The following is a 9318-nucleotide window of genomic DNA, read 5'->3' on the forward strand; positions in this document are numbered from 1 at the left end:
AAGCACTGTAAGAGTATGTGTCAAAATGCCTGAGAAAGGCCACAACTAAACTTTATGGAAAAACTTGTCACCTTGTAATTAAACATGCCACCAAGTTTTTTTTTTTATCTTTTTAATTTATATCTCTATGTACTTTTCAAATTAGCGCTGGAAAAAAAAAGGAGTTTATAGAAAGGTATAAAGGCCATTTTATATCCTGGTTTGGGGTGTGTCAACGTTTGAAGCAATAGAAGGAAGGCTGAAACAGAAAGTTGTAAATACAAAAGGAAAAAATACAGTAAAATTTTGTTTGTCTGCAAACAGCGAAACCCACTGTCTTCCTGCATTCTCCGTTCTCACCTTCCAGAAGAGATGCTGAGTTTTGAAATAGGAAACTACAACCTCTTTCCAAACAAGGACGGGGGGGTTCTCTCTACCGCAGCAGCTTAACCTCTCATCTGGGGATGGGTTTGCCTTCGGATAGCAACTCAGGAAGAGGAGGTGCGCCCCAAATTGGCGGTGCTCTGCTAAATACCGGAGGCTCTCCTTTGAGAGAGGGAGGCTCCTCCTTTGGACGTGAGGCACCCCTCCTAGAGTGCCGGCTTACAGAAACGGAAACCACTAGCTGCGTCGAAGTGAGTCAAGTGATGAAATCAAGACTACGGGGGAAGGAAGCTCACGAACCTAACTGGTTACAGAAGCTGCTGAACCCTGACCGAGAAAACCACATGAGCCAACAGTTGCTGTCCGGGTGAAGTGGTTGGTGGAGGCCCGGAGTCCCCCAGTCTCCAGGCAGCGCGCATCCCATATTGTCTATCCGAAGAGAAAGGGAAGTGTGTGTGGGAGGGAATCTAGACCTTCTGGTTCTCCAAGGACCTAGACTGTGTGTTCTGGTTACAAGGTGACCGTTGCCACCAGGTCAGTGCAGAATTCCTCAAATGTAGACGAACTGGAGGGCGCGCCTGGCGCGGAGAAGCAGCCTCGCGGCCAGCGGGGAGAAGCAGCGCAGCCGCGGCGCCTGACGCGGAGAGCGCCCCCGCCCCGCGCGCGGTCCCGGGCCTCACCTGGAGCGCTCAGGTAGGGCTCGGGCGGGGCAGGAGGCTGGCGCGCAGGCGCAGGACAGGGGCCTCGCCCCTGCCGACGTCGCAGGCTGGGGGCCCCCCGGGGGAGTCCCGGGACTCCGAGAGGAAGCGGAGCCTTAGTTCGGCCTCTCCTGGCAACGCGGGAGGCCCAGCGGGCAGGCAGGAGGCGGTGGCGGAGGAGGAGCTCCACTGAGACGCAACTGTAGCGACAGCAACTGGAGTCGCTGCCAACACCACCTGCACCTGGCGGCCGGCCCGAGTCCAACGTCCCCGGCGCCCTTGCCCTGCCCACCAGCCAGGTAAGCCGGAGGGCCGGCACCGGAGCCCGGGCGGGAGGACAGACAGCCCGGGGCTGCGTCGGAGAGGGTGTTTGGACAGCTGCGGAGGTTCACGTGCTGGGGAGGAGGCTGCCGTCCCGGCGCGGCGGCCGGTTGGAGACGGTCTCGAGAGCAGCGTTCAGTTGCGGCTCAGGAAACGCCAAAAGAGGTCCACGAGGCTCCGGGAGAGGTGGCCCGGTGGGAAGAGTCCTTCATTCCTCTCCCCCAGTGTGCCCCTGCCAGTCCTTATAGGGAAACCCAAAAGAACTGGACCTGGGCCAAAGTCTTGGTGGCCTGGGTTTGTCCTTGGAAGGGTCGCAGAATAGGAAGCAGGAGGGGTGGGGCAGGCGCAAAACGCTTCCAGTCTAACCAGCGCGCTCCGGGTCTCCTCCTGCACTTGTGCCAGATAGGGCCAAGCCGGCCACGGGGAAGGGCATGGCTTTGCCAGTCAACTTTCCCAGCCGGACCCCAGGCGTCCTAGGATGGAAACCGCGGCCGCCGGAGTCATTTAAACGGTTTCCGAGTGGTTTGGAAAGGGCTCTGTGGTCGGGACGCGTATATCCCTCTCTGTTTCGACTGTACCCTTTCCCGGGTGCACTCCCCAAACCATAACTGCGCCCACTTTCCGGTTTGATCGGGAAGAGTTCTTTTCTAAGTGGCAAGAGGAAATTCAACTGCCACGCACGAACCGGGCACGGTCTCCTTAGGCGACCTGTTGACTTAAGGACCTGCATATCACAGCTATGGTTTGCCTGTGGCATATGACTCAAAGGTTCAAAAAAACTTGTTTCAAGATCCTGCCACGTCTGAACTTGGGTGTGCCAGGCCCAAATTCCTCTCCTGCATAATTAGGCTTTTCTGAAGCCTAAGAATTGAGGGCGAAACTGGCACTTACCTTAGGTTTCTATTTCATGCTCACATTCATCAAGAAAATATTTCTGATTTAGAATCTCATCGAGTAACCACTTTTTTCTGTTTTTTAGAAAACGTTATTAATGTTTCTTGCTAGAAAAGTTACACTATCTATTCAAGACACTGCAACTCAGATCCTATTGTTAAAATATCAGAAAGCTATTGCAATTTGAATTTCTAGTTGTAGGGATATCTGAAGCCTATGTTATTGTAATTAAAGTTTGTGGCTAAACTATATGAAGTTAAACTCACACCCTATAATTAGATTGCTTTACATTAACGCTTACTTTTAATATCAAGTCCAGCATCCGCGTTAGTTTCAATATTCTGAGCAGTTTATTTGTACCAAGCATCTTTTGGTTACTTAGTATTTGTACAGAAAATTTACTATAATGAATGACAGTTCTACTTTTGGATTTGTTTTTTATCTATCTCTGCCAATTAAAACAATACATTTTAGATTGTACATATTCCTTAAAATGCTTTAGGCAACATGCATAGTTTTTTTTTTTTTAAGGTTCAATTACAAGCTTAAAAAACTAATCACAGCGTGACAGGATATTATTAATTCAACTGGGGCTGTTTTGCTTTTCTCTAAAGAGCTTCACCTACCTTCTTAATCTTATTATCCACACTGGGACATTAAAGTGCTAATACTGTTGAAAAATTAGATGTAGGTGTTGCTCCCTGAATTTTGAACATTAACTTAATCGTCATTGGTTATGGGACTAGACGCTAGTCTATCTTTGCTCTTAACTTCCAGAGAGAAATATAATATTTTCCACTATAGTAATGATGTGCCTCAGTTAACCTAAATGTAAAATAGAGAAAATAATACTCCTAAGATTAAAGTAATGAAGCCTTTAAAAGATCTGTAATATCCTTTAGCTCTTACATTTTCAGGATCTCCTTCTCACTTTGGAAACCCAGTCAACCCATCCAATTTGGGATAAATGAAGCCAAAAGAGTCTTCTAGGGCTGGCCCTGTGTCCCGGTAGTTAAGGGAGTTGGATTCTGCATGGTCAACCATGGTTGGAATCCTGGCAAGGCAGCTTGAAAAACATACCAGGCATGTGTATATGTATGCCCAAAATCTCAACAGGATGGGGAACTGGAGAAGGAATTGAAACATGACCACATTATATTGAGTGTTTGTCTGTGGGTGATTTTTCCTGCACACTCTCGCTCTCTCTTCTTTGTCTTTCTGATGAGCTGACACACCCTCTGGAAATTATAGGGGGGGGGTATTTTAACTTCAATTAACCATGCAAAGTAAGTACCAGCGATGGCTTCTTGCCTCAAGGCTCCTTATGGCCCACATTCTGACTTATCATAAGATTTTTCTTCTTTAATATATGGTTAATCATGTACCACTTAACAATAGAAATACATTCTGAGAAATGTATCATTAGACAGTTTGTCCTCATGCCAACATTGTGGACTATGTTTACACAAACCTAGATGATAGTATGGCCTACTTCTTACCTGAGCTATAGGGTATAACTTTATTATGCCCTACATGATGTTTGAAATTTTATCATGTGGTGCTCAACTGTTGTTTGTAAAGCCTTTGTTATTATAGAATAGGTTATTATTCTTTGTCCACCTCTGGTTTACCCTAATTTATTTATTTATTCTTTTTTTTTGTTGTTGTTATAGGGTGCACATGCTCACCAGGGAGAGACATAGTCAGAGAGACAGAGAGGGAAGGTGAGAAATCATCTTCCTAGTGGGTGGGTGGGGGTAGCAGCCATGCTGCAATCCCCTTTCCTCCCACCCTCTCTAAAGACTCTGGACATGCACACATTTGTGCCTGACATGATTTTCAAGTAGCTGTACCTGAGACTTGAACTGTAGAATGAGCTATGTGGGATCCAGCCACCTTAAGCTCCATGTGACCCACTGGCCCCACCCTAATTTCTATCTGTCCATAAAGACTCAGGCCACCATGCTTTTCTTCCTCTCAGTGCATAGTGTGTATATTGAAGATTCTATGTGGAAAGAAGTTTTTAATCCTTTCTTGATATTAGAGAGCCACAGTTATTTTTGTCTGTTTCTTATGATTGAGTGCATGAGAGAAAAGGAGAGAAGCACCTTCCACAGGATGTGGTCTTTCTATGACCCCCTTCCTTTCAGGAACCTAGGCTTATGGACAGGCTCCCAGTGTATTTTCGGGCCTGTTAGGCTGGGTGCTTGAACCACAGTCTGCATGTGGTTTACAGTTCCACAGTTTGCTATACTGTAGGCTGTGCCACTGATTCTGGGCCCACTGTTAAGTTCTCAAGTCAACCTAGACAACATTACTTAGTCTTCTGATCTTTTATTGTATTAGCTTAAAATATATTTTATGAAGCAGCAGTCTAGTGTCTATCCATTTGCAGCATTCAAGCATACTGCTTTTTAATTTTTTTTCTTTTTAGAAGTTTTTGCCTTAGGGCACACGTGCTCACTGGAGAGAGAGACACACAGAGACAGTGAAAGGGAAAGTGAGAAATCACCCCCTGGAGGGGATGGCCAAGCTGCAATTCCTTCTCTTCTATACTCCTCCTGGAATCTTGGGCATGCACGCACACATGGTTAGCATGATTTTCAAGCTGCTGGGTCTAAGACTCAAACTATGGTCAGCGATATGGGAGTCCAGCAACATAACTACACCACCTGCTGGCCCCTCAAGCATAATTCTTTAACACCAATATTTTTAAAACTTGTTTTTAACTTAAGTCCTCAGGACAAAGTATATTGTGTGCTTTATATTAGTGCAGTGTAGTGCATGTGTATATCCATAAAGTAAGTCTTTTAAACAATTCTTAATTTTACAACATGGATTTTTGTCTATTATTTTATTTGTTTAAAATATCAGTATCAATACACTTAATTGAGTTTGTGACCACTAATGGGTTAGAGCCTGCAATGTGAAAATAGTACGATCCTGGGAACCAGCAGTTAGCGTAATGGCTATGTCGCTGGACTCCCACGTAGTCTACCACGGTTCGTGTCCTGGACCCGGTGGCTTAAAACTCACACCGGGCGCGTGTGCGTGCGTGCCCAAGATCTTGAGAGGAGAATGGAGGAGAAGGGATTGCGGCGTGACCATCCCCCCTGGGGGGTGATTTCTCGCTTTCTGTCTCTATGTCTCTCTCTGTCTGTCTGGCGAGTGCACGCGCCCTACAGTGAAAAATCTCTCAAAAAAAAAAAATAGTACGATCCTATTAACATATTTTAAGACTGATTTTTCTATCAGTTTATTGTGTCACATACATGAAAAAAAAAAATCAAACTGTAGGGACCAGCAGTTGGCATAATGGCTATGTCGCTGGACTCCCATGTTCGAGTCCCGAGCTGGTGACTTAAAACTCACTCCGGGTGCATGTGCCTGCTTTCCCAAGATCTGGAGAGGAGAATGGAGGAGAAGGGATTATGGTGTGGCCATCCTCCCTGGAGGTGATTTCTTGCTTTCTGTCTCTCTGTCTCTCTTTGTCTTTCTGGCAAGTGCACGCATCCTATAGCAAAAACCTCTCTTCCCACCCCCAGAAAAATCAAACTGTACTTTAACATAAAATCGTACTGTGGTACTAATTAAGCGTTTGTTGGCGTTCTTAAGGCTCTAGGACCTTGGTGTTAGATAGAATCTCTCAAACATTCAAACCACGGGAAATCTTATTATATATTATTGTATTTTAAATGTATTTTCAGCATGCTATAGTATATTTGGGGCTAGGAAAACATAGAACTATTTTTCTGAGGAGATATTGATGGCAACAATTATCAAATGAATGTTTGAGAGAGAAAAATAATCTACCCAGCTCTATTCTGGCTCTAAATTTTAAGTTTTAGTTCTGAGTGAAGTTTGAAAAAAAATATTAGACAAATAACAGCCTAGTTTATGATTTGCTTGTATTCAGTTGCTAGTTTACATTTTTCTCTTTTATTATGAAGCAAGCATAAGAGATATATTAGAGGAATCACATTCCCTCCCCCTAAAAAAAACTAGACTGAGAGATTGGTTTATATCCTAGTGACTTGTAAGGATGTAATAGTCTTAGACATGCTGATTTAAAAAAATATATATTTAATTTTATTTATTATTATTTTCTAATTTGCTATAAGGCAAACTCATTCAACAGAGAGAGGAGGGTGGGAGAGAAGAAGAGAAAGTGAGAAAGTGAGAAAGCAAACTGCCAGGTTTGGAACTTGAACTGTTGTTGGCCATGTGGGAATACAGCACCTTAACCACAACATCACCTGTTAGACTGGACATGTGATTCTAACTTGCCTCTATATTCCTGGTAGGAGTAATTTTTCTTCCAAAGAAAGTATTTTTGATATTTTGAAAATAATTGATGCTTAAATTGTCTTCTGATGTATGGCCGGTTCTCTGGTCAATAAAGTATACAGATACATTTGGATTTGCAGATCATTTATAGGTATACACTCTGATTGAGAAGGAAGGTGGTATTTTCAATTACCTTACAAATTATGCATCTAGGTATTATGAGAATAACTAGAATTATGTTATGTGGGTAATTTTAACACAACCGATAAAAAGTTGATGACAACATTGAATTTAAATCAGTTCGAGCAATGGCAAGAAACCAAAGCATATTCATTTGTGGCAATGCAGAGACAAGTAGGACTCTGAATTCTAGGTCATTAGTGACTATCGACAATTAGAAGAAACATCCTTGGGTCATTGAGTTGGACTCAAATTTTTGGCACTAAATGCATTATTTTCCGTTTTATTTTTCCCTATAATTATTTCAGTTTCAAATTATCCAAATTAGTTTGCCTATTTATATAATTGCCTACTAGACATCTTTTAGTTATTTTGGTTGTTTGTAAATTACCCACTCTAAAGTATTCTGTTCTAGTTGCCTGAGCAGACTAAGCCAACAAACTTCAGGTCACTGAATCCATTTAACATTATACACCTCTCCCTTACTGTACAAGTTTCTCTGCACTTTTACTGCTCTACTTCAGCAACTTTTCAACCCTTTTTTTTTTTTTTAGGAGAGCTTTTTGCTGTAGGTTACATGTGCTCTCCGAAGAGACACACAGAGAGAAAGTGAGAAATCACCTCCCAGGTGGGATGGCCACACCACAATCTCTTCTCCTCCATTCTTCCTTCAGGATTTTGGGCATGCACACACTTGCTCCTGGCATAAGTTGCAAGCTACCAGGTCCAGGATTTGAACCATAGCTCACGTCAATGTGGGAGGCCAGCACATTAACCACTATACCATCTGCTGGCCCATGGGTCTCACCAACTCTTAACTAGGATGTTAAGGCCATCTTCCACCTGATATGTCAGCATACAGTCTTTTTATTCTGAAGTCCATTCTCAGCAGAACCCCTGAGGTGGTGATTCTTTTAAAATGTAGACTGGAATTTGCGTAAAATTCATCAACAACTTTCCATAGCTCACATCAGAGAACAAATTGCACTTAAAATGGTCCCTTAGGATCTGACCCTTGCTTAACTCTGAGTTGTAATCCATAATCTAAAACTTTATATCCTAGTGACAGACTTGACTTTTTTCCTGTGTGTGTTTCTTTTGTACTTTCCAGAGACTACCTTTCCTTTTACCTTTACCTCTGTAACTATTCGTTCTTAAGACTCATCTGAGGTCTTGCCTCATTTAGGAAATTACATCCCCCACCTGCACCTTCACATGCATCTGAGCTGAATGAGATGTCCTGTTATATATACTTCAATCATTGCACATTACACATGTGATTAAAAACACAGCTAGCTTTTGCATTTATCTGTATATACACATGCATACATCTTTTAGGATATTTGGAGGCCATGCAACATTGTTCTTTCCTTGAAGTCTATGGTAGAGTTAAAAAAAAATGTACTAACAATGTCATAGGAAAGGAAGAGGCATTGGGCACTCAGTACTTGTCAATTTGCTGTTATTATGGGAAGCAACCAGAGAAACTGGGGAGTATGTACTGTCTTTAGTCTGTTCGATTTGAATTGCTGTTAATTCCATCTCATTCCTTTGATCTGTGTTATTTTGGGGTCTTTTGTTTCTGTTCCAAGATCTAGATTTTACCATTTAGAGTGCATAGTTAACTTTGTGATTGAAATGTCTTGCAGCTTTAGTTTATAATTATTCCACAGTTGAATACATTACTATTGGCGAAGCGCTAAGGGGGCATAGCTTTTCTTTAAAGTATGTAATTTAGTTAGACTAGGCCAAAACAAAAACCAAACACTCCCAAGTCCAAACACCCCAAAACCAAACAAGGCAAAAGATTCTTTAGAATCCAGTACTTTTCTTTTTTCTTTTTAACCTCCCTAGCTAGTCCACCAAGTTCTGCAATTTTACCTCCCAAGTGTTTTCCAATCCCATCTACTTTTCTCCATGCCTATTACTACTATTCTTTGCCCTGAACTTTTGCAATGACCTCTCTGTCTATCTAAACTATTTCTGGCTTCTTTCTAGTGTTAATAAATAATAATAGTAATAAGCATTGATCCTTATTTGCTATTTTACTGCTAGGCACTTATATGCCAGGCATATTTGAAGCAATTTGCGTGAGTTAACTCCTTTCATCTTCAAAGCAATCTCATGAGGGACATACTGTTTCCTCCCTATTTTAAAAATGAGAAAATTGAGACATTAAGTAATTTGCTCCATCTACAAGGTTAGAGAAATGTCAGAGCCAAGATTCAAATCTAAGCAAATAGTCCTATTCCAAATTCTGTACTTCTATCCTACTTCTATGTAAGTACAATTAAATAGAATTATTAAAAGGCTTATAACAGCAACAATAATAAAAATCCTGTCAACTCTCCCCATCCTCCGTCTTTCCCCCAGTCTAGCTGCCTAAAAACAACCACTTTTTTTTTTTTTTGAGAGATTTTCATTGTAGGGCGCGTGTGCTCGCCAGACAGACAGAGAGAGAGAGACATAGAGACAGAAAGCGAGAAATCACCCCCCAGGGGGGATGGCCACGCCGCAATCCCTTCTCCTCCATTCTCCTCTCGGGATCTTGGGCACGCACGCACACGCGCCCGGC

At 42.7% G+C, this 9318-nt stretch overlaps 1 protein-coding gene across 1 annotated transcript in view; it reads left to right on the forward strand.

The window, feature by feature from the left end:
• The first annotated feature begins 1460 nt into the window (after nucleotides 1–1460).
• LOC102499055 (polypeptide N-acetylgalactosaminyltransferase 3-like) overlaps nucleotides 1461–9318 on the forward strand; it is a 35595-nt gene continuing 27737 nt past the window's right edge. The window contains 1 exon segment of the mRNA XM_014589798.2: nucleotides 1461–1576. The gene's annotated coding sequence lies outside the window, so the exon portion shown is untranslated.

Source organism: Tupaia chinensis, unplaced genomic scaffold (assembly GCF_000334495.1).
Source record: "Tupaia chinensis unplaced genomic scaffold, TupChi_1.0 Scaffold000381_1, whole genome shotgun sequence".
Taxonomy (NCBI): domain Eukaryota; kingdom Metazoa; phylum Chordata; class Mammalia; order Scandentia; family Tupaiidae; genus Tupaia; species Tupaia belangeri.